Source organism: Pelobates fuscus, chromosome 10 (assembly GCF_036172605.1).
Source record: "Pelobates fuscus isolate aPelFus1 chromosome 10, aPelFus1.pri, whole genome shotgun sequence".
In the NCBI taxonomy this organism is placed as follows: Eukaryota; Metazoa; Chordata; class Amphibia; order Anura; family Pelobatidae; genus Pelobates; species Pelobates fuscus.
In genome coordinates, this window is record NC_086326.1 from 74,202,291 (window position 1) to 74,224,033 (window position 21,743).

Consider the following 21,743-nt stretch of genomic DNA (forward strand, 5'->3'; position numbering starts at 1 on the left):
CTGCGTATATGAGCTATTATATTGTTTATGTTCATGAGTAGTTTATGGTATTGTGTATGATACATATGAATGTAAGCTGTGTATGGGTGCTGCTTGTGGAATTGTGTGTGTGGATGGATATGTCAAAGTGTGTGTTTGGTAGTGTGTGGGGGCTGTTTGGGGTATTGCATGTGGGGTTGTGTGCATGTATGTGGATTGTTAGTGGTGTTTCGTTTGTGCGGATTGTGTGTATGTTTGTGTGTGGGCTGTCCGTATTATTTGTATGAAGGGAGGGTTATTCTGCATTTCTGTGTATATCTAGCAGTGTGGGTGGCTTCCCAGGGTTCCAGTGGGGACTTGTCCGGCCAGGTACATGTCAAGGACAGGAGCTGCAACAGCAACTGCGAGCTGCTCTACTACAGTGTGGCTTCCTATTCACAAGTGCTGGGAGGAAGTGATCTGAGATCACTACCTCTACGTGCTGCAATGCATAAATTGAGGATTGTCCTTCACCACCTTTTCGGATTAGCAGATATCTGAAGTTTTACTGGGACTCCTGATAAGCCAGAGCCTGTTTGACTCTAGCAGCCTTGAGTGCCGTGCAAAGACACCTCGAGTGCCGTGCATGGCACTAGTGCCGTAGGTTGCCTACCCCTGCCCTATACACATACGCTGAAGTTTAACATAATTACTGTACTGGTTGTTTTATTTTTTTCTTCCAAATTTCTAGTTAAGATATGTGAATGTGTCCTAAATTCCAAAAATATTAAATAAATAGTCTTAATCTAAAACTCCTATAGCGCCTACACAACAGATGTACATACACGCAATAAAATATTATATTTGAAAACACATTGAATTTAAGTACACAGGAATGTGAATATAGAATTTATCTTTTTTCAAATAAATTTTTCTTGCTGACTATATTTCAAATTTACTTGTATTTTACTAACAGATGATCAGCTAGAAAAGCTCTTGTAAATGTTGAACTCTAATTCATCTTCATTTCATCGTTGACATTGTTATAGAAGTGCTGGTGAGTCATAGTTCTAAAGGTTGAATAGTCAGTGGAACAGTCATCTTTTCCATGATGGTCCACTTTAACAACTTACAACTTTACATCAAGATCTAAATGTATACATAACCCTCATGGTTTCTCAAAATGACTCATGGATCTTTATCAAACATTGGTGGAAATAAAGTTCTTGAAAATCCAGCAATGTTTCTTGGACATTCCTGTGCCATATATGAGGCTTCCGACAGAGTCTACGCATCATTACCACTACTGCTTAGTGATCTCCTGCATTAGTGGCCCAACTCTGAACAGTAAGGATAGGATCAGAGTGTCAAGGGTAAGCCCAGTGATCTCAGGCTATCATTGGGTAATCCACAAGATGTGCACAAACAAAAAATGAGCATTGATTCCCTCTAAAGAATTAGGAATTTGTAAATTTTTAACAGAATTTATGTATATTTTAGTTTTTTGTTATGGATACTGATATTAAAACTGATACTGAACATTAAAACCACCTGCCTAATGTAGGTCCGCCTCATGCTGCCAAAACAGATCTGAGGCACCAAGGCATGGACTCCATAAGACTTCTGAATGTGTCATGTGGTGTCTGGCACCAAGATATTAGCAGCAACTCCTTTAATTCCTGCAAGTTGCAAGGTGGGGCCTCCAAGGATTGGATTTGTTGTTCCAGCACATCCCACAGATGCTCAAATGCTTTGAGTTATGGGGAATCTGGAGGCCAAGTCAACACCTTAAACTCTTTATCATGTTCCTTAAACCATTCCTGAACAATTCTTGCAGTGTGGCAGGGTGCATTATCCTGCTGAAATATGTTACTGCCATCAGGTAACACCATTGCAATGAACTGCAAGAATCTCTAGGTAGGCGTTATGTGTCAAAATAACATCCACATGAATACCAGTACACAAGGTTTCTCAATCGAATATTGCGCAGAGCCTCTGCTGGCCTGCCTTCTTCACATTGTTCGTCCTGCTGCCATCTCCTCCTGAAGTTCACGACGCACCAACCATCCACCTAATATAAAAGAAAACGTGATTAATCTGACCAGGAAACCTTCTTCCATTGTTCCATGGTCCAGTTCTGACAATCACGTCTCCATTGAAGTAACTTTCGGCAGTGGACAGTGGCCCTGTGAGCAGCTATGCAGCCCCATATGCAGCAAACTGCAATGCACTGTGTGGTCTGACACCTTTCTATAATCGCCAGCATTAAGTTTTTCAACAATTTCAACTTCAGTAGCTCTTCTGTGTGATTGAAACAGATAGGCTAGTTTTCAGTCCCCACATACTTCAGTGAGCCTTGGGCGTCCATGATCCTGACACTGGTACACAAGTTCACTGGTTGTCTTTTACACCACTATTGTTAGGTAGTAACCACTGCATACTGGGAACACCCCACAAGATTTGCTGTTTTGGAGATGGTCTGAATCTGTCATCAACCCGTCACTATTTGGCCCTTGTCAAAGTAACTCAGATCTTTTCCCTAGACAATTTATCTTGCTTCAACATAAAATTCAAGAACTGACTGTTCACTTGCTGCCTAATGTATCCGAACCCTTGACAGGTGCCAGTATAATAAGGGCTGGACTGGGCAAAAAAAAATTCAGCCCGTGCATTTTTTAATCAGAGAGGTCCACTGGTAGGGGATGGAGCCAGTGAGGGTGTGTGTTGTGTCATCAACAATGACAAGCACATCCCCCAAAAGTAAGTATGTTTGTTCAGTGCTCTTCCAAGAGCTCTTGAATTGGAAAAAGGCCCTGCATAAAGCGCATGCATGTGTTTGCTTGTTACTTGTCTCTGGTGTCTCCATAAGGCCAGAGGCCAAAAAAGCCAGAAGAGAGTGCTATGCATGAGTTAAGTGTCTAATTATGGTAATGTGCATTTGCAGAGTGAGGTATTTGTGTGTCACTGATGTTGTGTGTGTGTGTGTGTGTATGTATGTGGTGCAATATGTGTCTGTAGGGGATCTAGCGTATTCATAAGGGATCCATAGTGTGTATATGGGATGTACTCTGTGTGCCAGGGATTTTTGTGTGTGTGTGTATGTTGATGGTGTAGTGTGTGTCTGTAGGGAATTATTTATTTATTACTAACATTTATAAAGCACCAACATGTTCCGCAGAAATGTACAATTGGGAAAATGACAATACAGTATAAACAGATCAATACAATAGGTAGAGGTTTCTGCCCGTGAGCTTACAATCTAGTGTGTATATGGAATGTACTGTGGTATGTCAGGGATGTACTGTGCAATAGGTTGTGCAGTATATGTCTGTAAGGGATCTAGTGTGTGGGTAAAGAATCCATAGTGTGCACATGGGATGTACGGTGTGTGTCAAGGAGGTGCTGTGTACAGGGGTGTACCTAGAGCATTTGACACCCAGGGCGGATCCTGTGTTTGCCACCCCCCCTCCAAAAAAAATATATTTTTACATGTTTTGCACAAATTTGTAAACTTTGTAAAACCCGTGTCAGCCCCCTTCTACAAAACCCCTGTCCTGCCCCTTTCCTACAAAATCCCTGTAGTGCCCCCTTTTACAAAGCCCCTGCATTCCCCTTTAACAAATCTCCTGCGCTGCCCCTAACAGGCAGACACTCACACACAGGAACAGGCAGACAGACACACACACACTCAGTAACAAACAGACAGTCACACACACACAGGTACAGGCAGACAGTCACACACACAGTTACAGTCACACACACAGTTACAGTCACACACAGGCAGACAGTCACGCAGACAGGCAGGCAGAGAGTCACGCAGTCAGGCAGACAGTCATGCAGTTAGACAGACAGGCAGACAGGCAGGCACACAGGCAGTCAGGCAGGCACACATAAAGACAGACAGGCACACAGATAGGCAGTCAGGCACACAGACAGGCAGTCAGTCACAGTGTCACACAGGCAGACAGACAGACAGGCAGACAGACAGACATACAGGCAGACAGACAGACAGGCAGGCAGGCACACAGACAGACATTCAGGCAGGCAGACAGACAGACATCCAGGCAGGCACACAGACAGACAGGCAGACAGACAGACAGTTAGGCTCACAGACAGGCAAGCACACGACAGACAGACGGACATTCAGGCATATCCAACCTCCCTGTAAGAGTTGATCATATTGTTCACCCATGTAGAATAGAAAGGTTACAATGTCCTACTCCATTAAGACCCACGGCTTCTTCTGCAATTGCTTCCTTTTTAGCTACTTCTGAAGAACCATGCAGATAGAGGTGGTCCGTTGCCCACTTTTGGAAGAAGAATGAAATAAGCATTGCTCCCAAGGGCTCTGTCTCTACTGGGGAAGAGAGGACCAGCTTTTGTGTAACTGTCCTATTCGTCAGGCTTCACCATCCATTAAGACAAAAGTTGCAGCAATTATGGCATTTCCTAACACAAAGGAAACCTTATCCTCTTCTGCTATATGTGGTTGATAGGACTCCTCATAAAATGGGAACATCATAACTTAAAACTGACTCTGTCTGCCTCCTAATTGACCAACATACAGAAACAATTTGTCTAGACAAGTGATGGCGAACCTATGGCATCGCCCACTCTGCCATACCACGCATGGAGATCGGCTGATTCCAGCCTCCGACTCACCGTCTAAGTAGAGATTTTCTCTGTTAAGCCATAAACCCCAAATGATTGTCGCACAGAACTCAGTGTGCTGCAATGCCCGAAATGCCAGGTCGACCACCAGTGGTCCCATTAGTTGAGAAATACTAGAGTATGTCATACCGTTACGTTAGTTATGTTTTAGTTTTTTATAACAACTTATATTAGTTATGTTCTTTTTAACAGTTAGCATGAGACACGAGTCTAACTAATAAGCTATTACAGCCTGAATACTAGCATATCTGCATATCTTGATAATAATCTCTCCTCTGACAAACTATACACAGTCTAACGTTTAGACATGCATGATCATCCTGAATGTTACTAACCCCACACTTATGCAATTGCATCACTAATGTTACCAAAAGCTAATCCATTTTTTTTACCTTACTTTAACAAAAAATAGTGCAAAGTATCTCCTTGCCATGACTATGTACTACTACGTATGTTCAAATATGTCTGTTGATGCTGTTGTGGCAACACAAACTTGCTTGCAACTTCCCGCACTGCAAAAATAAAAAAAATCAATGATTCTAACTGTGCTATATATAATAAAATAGTGTACTAGATAATATACGTGTGTCAGATGTGAATGACAAAACATTAATAGTAAAAAAACGATTTAAAATTAAATAAGTATTAAAGTGCTAATTATATATTTTTTATGTGAAGCAGAGATAATTGCAACTAGCCATCACTTTAGGTGACAAATATCAATGTATAAAGTGAACCTAATAGTAAAGTGTAATAATTAGCTAATAAAAGTGGCAGTGCCAAAATAACAGACAATACCATGCAAAAATATCTCATAAATGTGAAGAAAACATAATAAAGTGCTAATTACGTACAAGAAAGTGCAATTACTTAGCATAAAATTAATGGGTCCAAGGACATGCAACCAAATCTTAATAGGGATTGATAAAGGAAGCATACATTACAAAAACATCCAGCCATTACTTACTTACTTTTTCCTCCGATTTCGGTACCTCCCCTTGCATAACGTCAGGTCCTACACACCTTTTCTCCATATCCACTGCCTCACCAGTTTCTATTTCTGAGAGATATAAAGACTTTCAAGATGTATTCAATGAAAATAGTGCAGATCAATTACACCCAAGACATTCGTATGACTGCCCGGATAAATTACTACTGTAGGTACTTACAGGAGTATATTCCTTTTTTGGATGCAGAACTGAGACACTTCATGGAATAAATTTCTGACAACCTGCCAAGGGAACATATCAGGCCCTCAACATCTCCAACAGGGGCAGATATTTTCTTCATTGGGAAGAAAGATGGTGGCCTCCACCTTGTGTGGATTATTGGGCCTTAAATAATATTACTATGAAAAAATGAAACTCTCTGCCATTGATCCCTAAGCTCCTAGAGAGGTCTAGACAAGCAAGCATGTTTACAAAGATCAACCTATCAGGAGCTTACTACATAGTCTGCATCTGCAAGGGAGACAAGTGAAAGATGGCTTTCATAACTAGATAATGGTATTTTGAGTACCTCATGCCCTTTAGGCTATGCAATGCCCCAGCCACTTTTCAGCAATTTTTAAATAATGTCTTCAGGGACATCCTGGTCACGTTACTTATCTACCTAGATGATATCCTGATCTTCTTTTCTTCCCCAAATGAACACTTTGACCATGTAAAAATAGTACTCCTTCTCTCTGCAAGCATGGTATTTATGCAAAATTGTAAAAATGCAGTTTTTAAGTGACATGCATGGAATTTGTAGGCTACCTACATCATAGTCCTTACCTGTTCCACAATACCCTTCTGGCAGGCCATGATGGGATTACACAGACATTAGAAGGGATCCATCACTACTTTTGGTGGCACACTCAATTGTGAGGTCTGTGCTCAAACCAAGACTCCAAGAACTAAACCGGATAGTCTCCTCCAGCCTTCATCTGTGTCGACGGTTTCTTGGTCAGGTATCGCCATAGATTTCATCCTGGAACTACCACAATCGCATAAACAAGATACCATTCTGGTCATCATGGATAAGTTCACCAAGATGGCTCACTTAGTACCCACCAATGGTCTTCCTACAGCAGCCAAGAAAACTTTCTTGTTCTTACATGAGGTCTACCATCTACATGGCACTCCACGATCCATCATCATCGACTGAGACTCTTCCTTCATATCTTGTTTCTGGTCTCATTTCTGTCGACATCTTAGAATCCAAAGTTATCCATCTTTGACATTCCACCCCTAAACTAACAGTCAAATGGAAGGCACTAATTAGACCTTAGAACAATACCTCTATTGTTTTACCACCTATTTACAAGATAATTGTTTGCCACTGCTTTCCAATGCAGAATGTTCATAGAACAATCATATACACCAATCAAATAAGTGCTATCCATTTGTTGCAAATTATGGTTATCACCCCAATGGCCTTCCTGACTTACCCTGTCCTAACACTGTATCTGATGTAGCTCAACAGTTGGATGAGCTCAGACAAGACATCTACTGCGCCAAATCATGGTGGATGTGCAACAAGATTACAAAGGACATGCCGACACCAAATGGCACCTTTCTATGTGTCTGGAGAGAAGATTTGCCTGTCCACAAACAACATTTTTGAGCCTACCTCTTATGGGGCTTTGTGCTTTGTCTTCCCTGGTTCCTGCCCTTCCTTCAGTATTATGACTTCCTGGCTTTTGACCTTTGACTTTCTCTGATTGTAATGCTAGTCTACTCCCGTATTGTCTTCTTTTTCTTCTATATTAAAGGCCCCCGAGCCCCATCGGTCCTTCAGGGGACTCCGTGTGCATCTAAGGGCCGTGACTGTAAGGAGTTTGCTGTTCCGCTGCAGTTGAGTTTATCCCTAAAACAAACTAACTGGTAGGTTGTTACAGACGGCAATGAGTCTAGGCACCGAAGCAGCAAAGTGTCCTTTAAAAGTAATTCTGTGCATTGTGAGTTATTCACTAAAGGATTACAACAAGCACCAGGACCACTTTAGTAATATGGAATGTTCTTGGTGCCTAAATTCTGTATGTGCAGCGATTAGCTGTGAAACGCTGCACATACTGAGTTTAACCACTTTGCAGCAATGCTTTCCTACAGGAACAGCCTAATGAGCTTGTGGCAGTTGCCACAAATGCACATTATTCCCCCTGATGACGTAGAAGGAGGCAGAGCACCGATGGAGTACAGAAAGGTTTTTATTTTAACACTTTCTGGGGGCATGTGGGAGCGGGGGCAGAGGAAACTATAGTGTAAGGCAAGGGTTCCCAATTATTTTCTTACATACCAACATTGTGGAACCCCCCCCCCCCCCCAAAATTTTTGACATACCGTAAACCTGTTTTATGGTATATATATATATATACTCATTTCTACAGATAGTAAACAGATTGTAGTACTTAGGAGCAGATGTGCTTTTGTTTGTAGAGTTGGTATTTGTATATAATTTTTTCATTTTAATACAGGGGTGTGTTTGTATGTAATGTTTGCATTTGCGTGCAGGGGTGTGTTTAGATGTAGTGTTGGCTTTTAAATGCGGCTGTACATTTGTGTGTAGCATTAGTGTTTGAGTGAAGGGTATGAGTATGAGTGTTTGTACATAAATTTGGAAATTTCATTCAGGGGTGTTTTTGTATGTAATGTTTGTGTTTGCATTGGTGTGTTTGCATGGTGTGTTGGTGTTTGATTGCAGGCATGTATGCACATGCACTGTACCACATACATACTTACACAGCTATACATACACATTAACACACATATAAACACAATGACACATACACACATACTCAGATACAAACAGTGAGAACATACACACACCCCGACACACAGATACACACACTGGCACATACACACACAACAATACACACATACAAACATATACACACACACACAGATACACACACGTGCACATATACACACACACCTTGACACAAAGATACACATACTGGCACATACACACAGGGCCGGACTGGCCCACCGGGATACCGGGAAATTTCCCGGTGGGCCGCGGCACCTGGGGGCTGCGCATATATGTGCCACCGGGTGGCCGGTCCGGTGGCACACTCATAGGGGGCCGGCCGCGTTTCAGGCTGGAGCCGCCGGGCTGAGTGGCAGCCTTGCCGGTCCGGCGGCACTTCTGTCATTGATGATGCTGAGGGTGGAGGAGCATGTCTACCATGCTCCCTCGCGGTACCCACAATCCCCAGCACATTATGCTGTATCAGTATGATGCTGTGCTGGGGATTGTGGGTACCGCGAGGGAGCATGGTAGACATGCTCCTCCCCCCTCAGCATCATCAATGACAGAAGTGCCGCCGGACCGGCGAGGCTGCCACCCGGCCCGGCGGCTCCAGCCTGAAATGCGGCCGGCCCCCTGTGACTTCTCTAGGTAAATGGGGATGGGGAATAGAGAGATGGTGGAGGGAGAGGCACAGGGAAAGTGGGGAGGAAGGGAGAGACACTGGGAAAGTGGGGAGGAGGGAGAGGCACAGGGAAAGTGGGGAGGAAGGGAGAGGCACAGGGAAAGTGGGGAGGAGGGAGAGGCACAGGGAAAGTGGGGAGGAAGTGAGAGACACTGGGAAAGTGGGGAGGAGGGAGAGGCACAGGGAAAGTGGGGAGGAGGGAGAGGCACAGGGAAAGTGGGGAGGAAGGGAGAGACACTGGGAAAGTGGGGAGGAGGGAGAGGCACAGGGAAAGTGGGGAGGAAGGGAGAGACACTGGGAAAGTGGGGAGGAGGGAGAGGCACAGGCAAAGTGGGGAGGAGGGAGAGGCACAGGGAAAGTGGGGAGGAAGGGAGAGACACAGGGAAAGTGGGGAGGAGGGAGAGGCACAGGGAAAGTGGGGAGGAAGTGAGAGACACTGGGAAAGTGGGGAGGAGGGAGAGGCACAGGGAAAGTGGGGAGGAGGGAGAGGCACAGGGAAAGTGGGGAGGAGGGAGAGGCACAGTGAAAGTGGGGAGGAAGGGAGAGGCACTGGGAAAGTGGGGAGGAGGGAGAGGCATAGGGAAAGTGGGGTGGAGAGAGAGGCACAGGGAAAGTGGGGAGAAGGGAGAGGCACAGGGAAAGTGGGGAGGAAGGGAGAGACACTGGGAAAGTGGGGAGGAGGGAGAGGCACAGGGAAAGTGGGGAGGAGGGAGAGGCACAGGGAAAGTGGGGAGGATGGGAGAGACACTGGGAAAGTGGGAAGGAAGAGAGGAGGGAGAGACACTGGGAAAGTGGGGAGGAAGGGAGGAGGGAGAGACACTGGGAAAGTGGGGAGGAAGAGAGGTGTGGAGGAGGGAGAGGCACTGGGAAAGTGGGGAGGAAGAGAGGTGTGGAGGAGGGAGAGACAAAGAGGGAGAAATGAGGGAGACACACGAGGGAGGGGGAGAAAGAGGCAGAGGGGGGAGAGAGAGACTGGGAAGGAGAGGGGAGACATTGACACAGTGGAGCAGTGAGGGGGAGAAAAACATACAGAGTGACTGGGGGGAGACAAAAAGGCACACAGAGGGGCTGGAGATAAAAAGAGACACACATAGCACATAGGGGCTGTATATATCACTGGTGGATGGGGGGGCAACGAGGCAATTCCCCCCCCCCCCCACAAGGCTTTCCCCTGCCGGCCGATCTCCCTCCCCGTTCCGCAGGCACCGTGCGGGCAGCCGGCAGGGGAGGGAGGAAGAGAGGACCCGGGGAGCTCTAGCAGCCCCCTGGGTCCTTCTCGCGTGAGCACAGAGCGTTGCCGCAGTTTCCACGGCAACGCTCCAGCTCTCACGAGGGTGAACTCTAGCCCTGGAGCTACGGGCTAGAGTTCACTCTCAGCACTGCGACCACCAGGGATTCACATCTGCTTAAAATAAATCTGCACTTTTGTTTATTTTGAGGCCTATGAGTGCGCTTTTTACTTTATTTTTTTTATTTCAAGTTATCTGTTCTAACACTGTATCTGCACACTATGCTGGCGCAACGCATTATGGGGCTGGTAAATATTTTTTTTCCAGTGCTGCTTTTAATTCCCAGTCCGGCCCTGCATACACACACATACTGACACACACAGATACACTCAGTGACACAAACACCTTGATACACATACTGACACACACACAATCTGACATACATGTAGTTTTTATATTTGCAGCCACCCTCCTGTTAGCTAACCTGTTGTGTCCAGGAGTGTGGCTTGCTTGGGATCCTGGTGACGTTGGCTGAGGCTAATGGGAGTAAGTATGCAGCTAACTGCCTTTTCAGCCCCTTGAATTTGTTTTAAACACTGCCTTTTCAGACCCTTTATTTTTTTCCCTACTATTACTCTTTTGTCTTCTTGTTTTATGAAAGCATTTAGCGGTAACATCATTGAGGATACAAAAAAGTGCAAAAATTAAGAAAATTAAATGCGTCAAAAAGACAGATTATTTGGGGGCACTATTTTCTTTTTTATGTTTTTTTTTATAGGGACTTAATTTATAGATGCCTTTATAGTATTCATAGGAGATTATATTTGTGGTGTATAGGATCTACTTGTTTCGTAGTCTACCTTTGGATTTCCTATTGATATACTGTGATGATTGTTGTGCTGTACTGTTTTTGTATTCTATTACATGTATACTATTGGTTATATACTTGATGTGTTTTATATAGTGCATAATAAAGTTTATATTTTTATATTTCTGTGCGCTCCTGTACATAATACGTACTTCCAGTATAAGTATTTGTATTGCTCTTTGGAAAAGCAGTTTTATGCAGTTGAACACGTTATAGATACTTGATTTAGTTAAAGGGAAACTCCAGTGCCAGAAAAACGATCCGTTTTTCTGGCACTGGAGGGTCCCTCTCCCTCCCACCCACCAATCCCCGGTTACTGAAGGGGTGAAAACCCCTTCAGTGACTTACCTGGGACAGCAGTGATGTCCCTCGCCGCTGTCTCCGCCTCCGCGACGCTCCTCCTAGTGTTTACGTCGGCCGGTGGGCGAGACTAATCTCGCTCACCGGCCGAGGAGACCTAATGCGCATGCGCGGAAATTCCGCGCATGCGCATTACGTCTCCCCATAGGAAAGCATTGAAAAATCATTTCAATGCTTTGCTATGGGGTTTTGAGCGACGCTGGAGGTCCTCACACAGCGTGAGGACGTCCAGCGACGCTCTAGCACAGGAAACCTGTGCTACAACCCAGGAAGTGACCTCTAGTGGCTGTCTAATAGACAGCCACTAGAGGTGGAGTTAACCCTGCAATGTAAATATTGCAGTTTATGAAAAACTGCAATAATTACACTTGCAGGGTTAAGGGTAGTGGGAGTTGGCACCCAGACCACTCCAATAGGCAGAAGTGGTCTGGGTGCCTGGAGTGTCCCTTTAACTTTTTCTAGTTTGCCCTCCTTTTACAAATTTGTCACATTCAATGTATAAAACGTATAAAAAAACAGATGCAAACGTTTCCAACACAATTTTCTACCACTGTTAGAGTGGCGGATTTACCGTGACAGGCGAAAGTGCTCCTTTTTTTTGTTTTAATGCGCAAAAAAAAAATAATAATAATAATTCAAATTGTGAATGTACCTTTCTTTTCTAGTGATATTATTAGTTTATGTTGTGAATGTCCTAAATGTAAAAATATATTCAGAAATCTTCTGATTGACAGCCAATTTCTATGGTAATCTGAAAAACAGAATTTTTTGCATTAACTCGGGTATCCGCTCCAGGCTGGAGTTTCCCTTTAAGGCAGGCTTCCCCAAACCCCGGCCCTCCAGATGTTGCTGAACTACAACTCCCATGATTCTATGAATGAAATAGATAGGCTGAGAATCATGGGAGTTGTAGTTCAGCAACATCTGGAGGGCCGGAATTTCGGGGGGAGCCTGCTTTAAGGTGTTTGCGTGTCTCTTTAAATGTAAACACATAACCAATATTAGGAGCTCTGATTCCCTATCTTTCCTGCGGTGCAGCCACATCCCTCCCCCTGGGGCTCCGCGCCCCACACGTTTCCATGGTTACCACCCTCCCTGCCCTCAGCACCTATACCGCCCACACCCTGCCAACAGCTCAGTAACAGCCCTCCAGTAAGCCACGCCCCTACGAGCCTGCACGAACGCGACGTCACTAGTGGGCGGTGTCTTGTTATGGGCGAGCCCGGCCCCTCCCCTTTCCTAGCCCCAGGGGCATTCTATATTGCAAACTCCATCTTGGCAGAACCTGTCTCCGGAGCCTCGTCCTTGCATTGCGGCATCTGTCAGTGACGCACGACACCCCACCAGGTGAGGTTCCCCCCACTATCCCTCTGCGGGTCCGCTTCTAATATAAAATGGGTGGTGGTGGGCCAGAGATTGACCAATAGCTAGACACATTTTCCTTTATGGAACTACAACTCCCATGATGCTCTCCCAGCCAGAGTAGTGCATTATGGGAGTAGTACTTTTACAGCAGTTGTGGGTATAACTTTTTGGCCTGATTTAGCTTTGGTCCAATCCACTGTGATGGTGACAGGAGTGTGAAGGCAACTTTACTGCCCCTTTTTACTTCTATAACTACAACTCCCATGATGCCCGTTCCTCAAGACAGGGATCAGAGCATCAAGGGAACTGTAGTTCTGTTATATAACTTTTTTGGCTAGCCCTTGTCCAGTGTGACCCACTGTAGTGCAGGAAAGAAGAAGTGAGATTCTAGCTTTATCTGGTTTGCTGTTTTCAGATAAATCTCCAGAACAGTTTTAGTTTAACATTCCTATTTTTTGTTTTTACTGCATTCCTGCCTGGCTACCAAAGGAAATGTAATTTACAACAGCCAGTGGTTAGTTTAAGGGAGGGGGGTCATCTGGTATAAAACTACAGATACCTTGTCTGCTTGTATTATTGTTATTGTTGCTATTAGATTTTATTTTTAGCAATTGTTCCAACTTATTCTGCAGCGGCTTACAATTGGAGGAAAACAGGCGTGTAAGATACACATGCCATTATTATTAGTACTTCTATAGAACCAACATATTACTCGTCTCTTTACAATTTATATAGTGGGGCTATTATAACAAGTAACTTTTATTTTATTTTTTTATTGCTATTTATAAAGCGCCAACAGATTCCGCAGCGCTGTACAATTAGTGGAGAAACGTACAATATACACAGACAAATACAAGAGGTAATTGATTGGAAAAACCATGTTGACAGACTCTGGGTGTGAAGAGAAACATGGTAAACAAGCTTACAATATGGAAAGATTAACAAAAGAACATGGCGCACGTGTAAATTCAGCAATTCCTGCGCTTTTATACAAAGTACTTAGATCGCTCGTGAGCTTACAATCTAAAGGTAATAATGGGGAGTAGAGAAAATAGGTTGCAAGGGGTGTTTTGAAGGTGAGGACCATAGATTAGAGGGCATATGCAAATACCATGTTAACCATGTTAAATCTAGGAATAGTAGCTGGAGATTGACTCTCATTCCTACCCAGTGTTTGTGTTGTCCAATGTTATGCCATGGTCAAGTATCCTGTTGTAAAAAGTGGAGGGAGTTGCAGCGTTAAGTTTGTGCAATAGTTGTCAGGGTTTCCGTCAGCTTATTTCCAGTCATGCCTAACCACACCCAAAAGGTTACACTGATTCCCCTAGGGTGGATCGAAGTTGTGGAACGTGTTTCTGTGGGTCTGCTCTTTGGAATTACAGCCCCTATTATTATTATTATTATTATTAATATTTTTTTTTGCATTTATATCATAAATTGATGATATACATTCCTGACATGAATGTTGTTTATTCACTTAAATGAAATGAGAAGAATTGATGAGAACTATGAAATTTAAGAAAACCATAACAAGGCTGAAAAATAGCCAAGCTTGGGAATGTCTTTTTTTTTCTTTTCACATTGGTTATTTTGGCATGCGATTTGTAAATGTATAATGAATTAAAAGATAAACTCCTGTCACCTTTTTGTGATTCCATTTAATTCCTCTTAAACTCATGTGAATTAGCACTGCATGTTTATTACAGTGTATAAATACATTCTTCTGTTTGACTTTTAGATTCTACTCTGACTCTAAACAAATACATTGCCATGGCATTTGATAACTCACACATGTACCATTTTTCTGCATATCCCAAATAACCTTAATTATCTTGTTTTTCTGTTTTTCTTTCATTACGCTTTAACATCTATTCCTTGATTTTTAGCACAAACAATTGGCTAATCTTTATGAAATACTCATATTGACTATGCTGTTGTTCTACAGAGATTCTAACAGTCAAAAAATATACTGAGACAAATTAGTCAGGCTTAACCTGCCTCTTGTGCCTTTAGTAGCTGTCCATATGAAAGTCACAACTACACAAATGGTGTACTAAAACTCCATTATTTCTATTAGATGGCATCAGAGAGGCAGTTTGGTTGTTGCAGTGCTGTCTTTCAGCACATGTGCACTGGCCTTTCAGTACTTTTCTAGGGGGAAAACATTGGATTGGCTGAACCCCGCAATCTCGATGTTTCTCAGCCAAGAAGGTGGGACCAGCTGTCGACAGCGCAGCGTGGGATGCAAGGTGAGTTAACTTAAAGGGACACTGTAGTCACTATAACCATTTAATCTCTTTGAATTGGTTATAGTGCCTGGAGTGCCCTGGCACTGTCCCTTCATTCAGTGTTGTACAATGTCTGTGCAGTATGCCACAAAATAATAGTCCCTGGCCACCCACAGTCCCGCCCCTTCTTTATGTGCAGCTAAGGCAGAGATTACACTACCTTGTTGTCATACCCATTCATACCGTCAGTTGGATGTCTGACAGGCTAAAAGCAGACAGCTGCCCATTGCTGCTCAGGCGAATACTTCATTATTAGCCAAAGCAGCACAGAGGGGACGGACTGCCAGGGACTCTTGTTTAGCATTAAAACATTAAAAACTGTTTAATGCTGAAAGAAATGATGGTACCAGACACTATAACCAGTTTAATGAGATGAAGCAGATACAGTGTCAACGGTATCCCTTTAACTCTCATGGGTAAGGCCAAGTCACCTAAATGGTGACTAAGACACTATGCTGCTAGGAATACACATTGGTATTCTTGACACTGTAGTGTTCCTTTTAAATACGCTTTTAATGGCTGTTTTACAGAGTCTAGCTTAGTTCTCACAGCTAACATCCATTTCATTGGAAGAGTATAGCACTGGAATTGCATGTGCTTTTTGTCCCCAATGCTCCTCTATGAGGGCAGTGATACCTCAAAGCAGAAGTGCAGTGGAGGTAACCACCACCTCTTTAATTTCTTGCCTTCACTGCATAATTCTCCTCTGTATTTGCTGAGATGCTATTTACTAGGGTGAAGGAACGAGGAGTGGAAGTTTCTTGTCCCTTCACCCGGGTAAACACTGTCGAAGCACTTACTAGAGTTAATGCTGCAGCAGAGACAAGTTAAAAACACATTGCCTTCCCTCCAGTTCAGGGTGATGTCAATGTCCCATGATGCTCGGATCTGCACTGAAATGCTGCATGAGTTCATATGTGCTCAAACACTTCTTCCATAGTGTCATGTGTATACATGTCCTTTAGTACAGCATTTTGATGGTTTAAACTAATTTGCATGGAGGCTCTGGCTGTGCTGGAACAGCAAGGCAAGTTTTGTTTGTGTATGTAGATATAGAGAGAGAATTTCTGAAAATCGATGTCACAGCCCATAGTTAAATTATGCAATATTCTCTAATGATGATGTTTTAATAAGGACAATACTATACCAGATTGGCAAGGAAAAAAAACATGGAGCCATACATTGCAATATGTTAAAGGAACACTATAGGGTCAGGAACACAAACATGTATTCCTGACCCTGTAGTGTTAAAACCACCATTATGCTGTCTGCATAATATGGCCATGACTGGCAGGCGGCCTGACTTGCATTCATGCCAGGCTGACCTTCTCCTCTGGCAGATTTTTTGGGGGGCATGTTTGCCTCTTTGGGCGGTTTTGGTTATGTGATTCGCATCAGTGGCCCACCCTTTCACCACACCCACCAATATCCTGGTTCACCGGACCTGCTGTTAAGGGGTATGGATTTACTTGAAAGATGAAAGTGAGACTTAAGCAGAGATTATGTATCTTTCTTACAGCTATATCCTGTGAGTTTCTCTCCAGCACCAACAGATACATGACGATTTTGAGGTATAACTGTTTTAGTGTATTCTGTAGATCCAATTCTATAATTAGGCCCACCATAATTATCAGCACCAAGCCCAATGGGCTCTTAATCTGGCACTGCCTTAGAGAGTAATGCAAACACTGACATTTTTCATAAATTGCAATGTGACTATAATTACCAGAACAACTACATTAAGCTGTAGCTGTTCTGGTGACTATAGTGTCCCTTTAAAAATTAAAAGAAAAGCACATTTTGTGTGCATGCTGGGAATCCTGGGGGCTGATTTATTACTGAGGTCATAACCTGCTGTAGAAACAGAAAAGGGGTGGGGTTTGAGAAAGATAGGCAAGTGATTTCTTCATAAAATTCAGGAATTTTAAAAAATATCCCAAAACTATAACACTAAAGTTGTATAACGACAAAAAGTTGTTTAGATCTTAAAGGAACACTATAGCATTAGCAATACAAATGTGTATTCCTAACGCATTGATTAGGTGAGTGGGCCCCTGCAGAGGTGACCCGTACCTCCTCTTTGGCTGAGATCATAGAGACCCCACCTAGAGTGTCTTCTTTTCCTTACTCATAGTGTGCTGACAGTGTGTAGTGTGTGTGGTGTGCTCTGGCTGTGTGTAGTATGTAGTGTGTTGGGGTGGAGGAAGTTTTGTGTTTGTGTATTGTTCATGTGTATGCCCCCTATCCTAGAATGCTGATGTATATTGGTTCCTCTGTAGCTATATACAGTACTTGCTAGTTCTAAAAAGTACAATATGCATTTATTTATAAAGCGCCAGCAAATACCATAGCGCTGTACAATGGGTGGACTAACACACACATTCCATTGTATTTTAATGTGAAATGTCATGAAATCACTGGGGTGTGTGTGTTTTGTGGTCCTTTCCTTTCCCCTCCCTTCCATTTTATTTTATTGTACTCCCAGGAGTTCTTACGCTGGGAAGGTTGCTTTTTGTTCCCACAGCCAAGATGGAACCAACCCACTGGCTAAATTGCTCTATGCAAAATGGGTAACATTTCACTGGTGCTTCCCCCTCCTAGAAAATGAGTTCTGGAACAGATGAACCAAAGGTAGCCACCTGCAGCTGCTAATCCTCTGCTAGAATATGATTGCTCACAGGTGTCATGAGTAGACAGCTGCAGGGCTACGTACCCTCTCTTTACATTTAAATGAGAACAGTAACTTTTCTTTATTTGTTTTTATTAAAATGAATGCTCTTCCCACCCTCCCCATGAGGTATGCAATGTTGTGGATGTTTGTGGGACATTTTGCTGCAGTTTGCTTCTTACCTGGGTCCTTGTTTGGGCCCATAGTGTCCTGGAATGGCCAGTGACAAGCATCAGAATCTGGCACCTGGTCCCAAAGTGAAGTAAAAAGCAAAGTCTAGCTGTCTTGCCACCCTGATTGAGATCAGTAAGATTTATGATTTTAATGTGTGGTAAATCATTGCACTGCACCAATCAAATGCTGTCCTGGAGCAACATTTGATTGAGGACCCATGTGACTTTTCACATGGGGAAGACAGCCACTAGAGCAGTGAAATTGCAAAACTGCTGTTTTGCAATGCAGGGTTAACACTCTAGTTAAAGTGGTGTGTGCCTTCAGTTGTCCTTTCATTTTATTTTCACACCTCAAATACATACGTTAAATATAGGGACCATTAAACCTATTAAAAATCAGTGAGATGTAGACAGTTGTCTGATTTAAAAATGGCATGTTGCTTATTAAAGAAAATGGTCGAGCTGCTTATTTAGGGATTTTGAGGAAACTTTGCATACTATTCAAATGATGATGTGCTGTAACATAAAGCTTTGGATGTCTCATTTCATATTCCAAGTCCAATTGGCAATGAGGATGAAAAAGCAAACTGTAGCCCGTCTTTGCTTTAATTAGCTTGAATCTCTAATCTAATCCTCTTTAAAAGCTGGTTCCTGGAGAGGGGGAAGTGCAAAGAATGCACAAGTCAATAGAACTGTTCTGGTCTTTTCTTGTGGTGGTTGGGGGAGGGAGGATAATGAAAGTAGAACGGGACATGTTTAAAGGGGCACTATAGGCGCCTAGACCACTTCAGCTCAATGTCCCTGTCCCCCCTTAGTCCTACAATGTAAATCATTGCAGTTTTAGAGAAAATGCAATAATTACATTACAGGACCAAGACTGCCTCTATTGGCTGTCAATCAGTATATTGGATCCCACACTGTAATTGTGAAGTGTGTACTGGTACGCAAGAGGTGGCTACTGCTGGACATCATGGTAGTGGGTGTTGGAATGCTAAAAGTGAGGCGGCATGTATGTGTTTTGTATCAACAAGCAAGAGAATATTGTGTGTGTTTCCCTGTAATCTAAATTTCACTCCATCTTTTTCAAGTTTATTATGAGATCCACCTGGTCTACACTGGTGTTTTACTGCACGGGGCTGTTATTTTAGTTCAAAATGTCAATTTGTTGTTGTTGTTTTCATAGACCCTGCATATTCAAATCAATAGAATATTATTTAGAATCCACATATTTATAGTTTTAGAAACACCATTTTAAAACTCAACTAAACTGTTCATTTGATTGGCAATATCTTTCTATTATTGGTATCTGCCAAACTTGGACACAAGCAGGCAATGTGTTGCATCTCCATTCTTTAATTGTGTGCACTAGAAAACTGGCCTGCAACTATTTATAGAACCATGATGAACCCGCAAGAGATTTCCATGTGTTTTGCAGTGAGAGATATAAATAGATAAAGGATTTGCAATGTAGGGGTCTGGATAAAGTTCTGTTCCTTAAAGGACCCCAGACCCATCTCAACGAAGTGGTTTAGCAGCATTGGCCTTGCCATTTTAGCCCTGCAATGTAAAACATTGCCATTTTGTAGATACGGCAATGTTTGATTGCAGAGCTAAACACACCTGACATCCACTAGAGCAGTGGTTCTCAACCCAGTCCTCAAGTACCCCATAACAATCCAGGATTTAGGGATTACCCAGTTGTGTCTAACCTGGACTGGTAGGGGGTACTTGAGGCCTGTTTTGGGAACCCCTACACTAGAGGGAGCTTCCGATGATACAACAGAGTTAGACTCTGGTATGTTACATTCAACGTCCTCGCGCATTGTATGAGGACATTGAACATTCTCTAATGTTGATCATAGGGAAGCATTGGATTCAGTGCTCTCCTACGAGAAGCATTTGATTGGTCGAGTGAAGTGCTTGCTGTGCACTAGCTTCTCGTCTCAAAAAGAAGCACTGGATTGGATGAGAAGACGAAGAGGAGACTGCCTGCAGAATAATGTCACCAGAGGTGGAGCGGGCAGATGCACGGGTGAGCATCAGAACTGGAAACAAAATAATAATAATAAAAAAAAATTGTATTATGAATTTAAATCAGAAATAGAACACTATAGTTTTAGGAATACATATCTTAATTTACTATGAAAACTTTTAATTATTGCCAGGTTTATGGTATAGACCAGGGGTAGGCAACCTTCGGCACTCCAGATGCTGTGTAGTCTAAAACAACTACAGTGCCGAAGGTTGCTTATCCCTGGTATAAACTCTGTAGAGCAAGCATGTCAAACTCGTTGCCCACAAGGGACATCCTTTGCGGCCCAGCGAGCTGCGAGTACATGCTCGGTGTTATAGCGGAGTAGGCACCGGCTTTCCCCATATTACAGGTGCCTACTCTGCTAAAACTTGCCGGGGAGGAGGGCCAGCGAGGGAGCTCAGTGTTCCTGCTCCTCACTGATCCTTCACGTGCACAGTCTGTAGTGAAGCCTGGCGCTGGAATATGACATCATATTCCGGCACCCAGCATTACTAAACTGCGCAAGGGAGCAGTGAGAAGCAGATAGGACCCCAGGGAGATGTCCCACATCAGCTCCAAAGGGTAGGGAGCAATAAAGTAAAGTGTTTGTTTGTTTGTGGTTTTGTTTGTTTGTGGTTTTGTTTGTTTGTGGTTTTGTTTGTTTGCGGTTTTGTTTGTTTGCGGTTTTGTTTGTTTGCGGTTTTGTTTGTTTGCGGTTTTGTTTGTTTGCGGTTTTGTTTGTTTGCGGTTTTGTTTGTTTGCGGTTTTGTTTGTTTGCGGTTTTGTTTGTTTGCGGTTTTGTTTGTTTGCGGTTTTGTTTGTTTGCGGTTTTGTTTGTTTGCGGTTTTGTTTGTTTGCGGTTTTGTTTGTTTGCGGTTTTGTTTGTTTGCGTGTGTGTTGCATTGGCTGCGACTGGACAGGTACTGGAGGTGCATGGAGGCACACAACGCCACGTCCTATTCTGACGTGACATCAGCGTGCTCCACCTTCACTGGGTTTTAATAAGTAACAGGAGGATCAGATTTGGCACAGGGTGCGGACGGCGCCATTTGGGGTATACCCAGAGGCCGAAGTCGCATACTGGCAGCGGCAATGTGAGTGGAGTCTGCTTGTTGGCTACAGGGGGGTGCTGGGCTTTAGTGGGGGACGACGACTGGGATTTAGTAGAGGGGGGGGATGCTGTGGTTTAGTAGAAGGGGGTGCTGTTTTTTTTTTGGTTTTTTTATACTGTAATTTTCAAAATAAACCTACGTTTTTATGAAAATGTAAGGCTTTTGTTTTTTTGCGGCCCGTGCTAGACTTTAAGTTTGACATGCTTGCTGTAAAGAGTACCCAAATACCTGTTATCTTCCAGCTAATCAGCTGCTCCTGGAACAGGTGGTGTGCATGTGGTCTGGGTGACAGGTCCCTTTAGTTTTAACCCTGCAGCTGAAAACCTACGGAGGGTTTCACTGAGGGTTAATCCAGCCTCTAGTGGCTGTCTCACTGCGTGTTCGGATCTGACGTCGGCAGGGGGTGGAGAGTTCCCCAGCATAGAGGGAGCCCTGCAATGGAGAAAGGCAAGTGGCCGATGGGACACACACACACACCCAAGTTATGAAGTTATGTACCCATATCAATAATGGGGAATACTTAATATTTAGTTATTTTGGTGAAAAAAAAAAATTGCAAAAATAAATTAAAGCTTCTAATATTGGACACACAGGACAACAATATGAAAATGTATACGAATTTA

The 21,743-nt window shown here is 43.4% G+C and overlaps 1 protein-coding gene across 2 annotated transcripts in view; it reads left to right on the forward strand.

Annotated features, from left to right (window-relative positions):
- The first annotated feature begins 12,737 nt into the window (after window positions 1–12,737).
- Window positions 12,738–21,743, forward strand: part of ANXA7 (annexin A7) — a 37,118-nt gene continuing 28,112 nt past the window's right edge. For both annotated transcript variants that reach the window (XM_063434326.1, XM_063434327.1), the window contains exon 1: window positions 12,738–12,847. The gene's annotated coding sequence lies outside the window, so the exon portion shown is untranslated. The remainder of the gene's footprint in view (window positions 12,848–21,743) is intronic.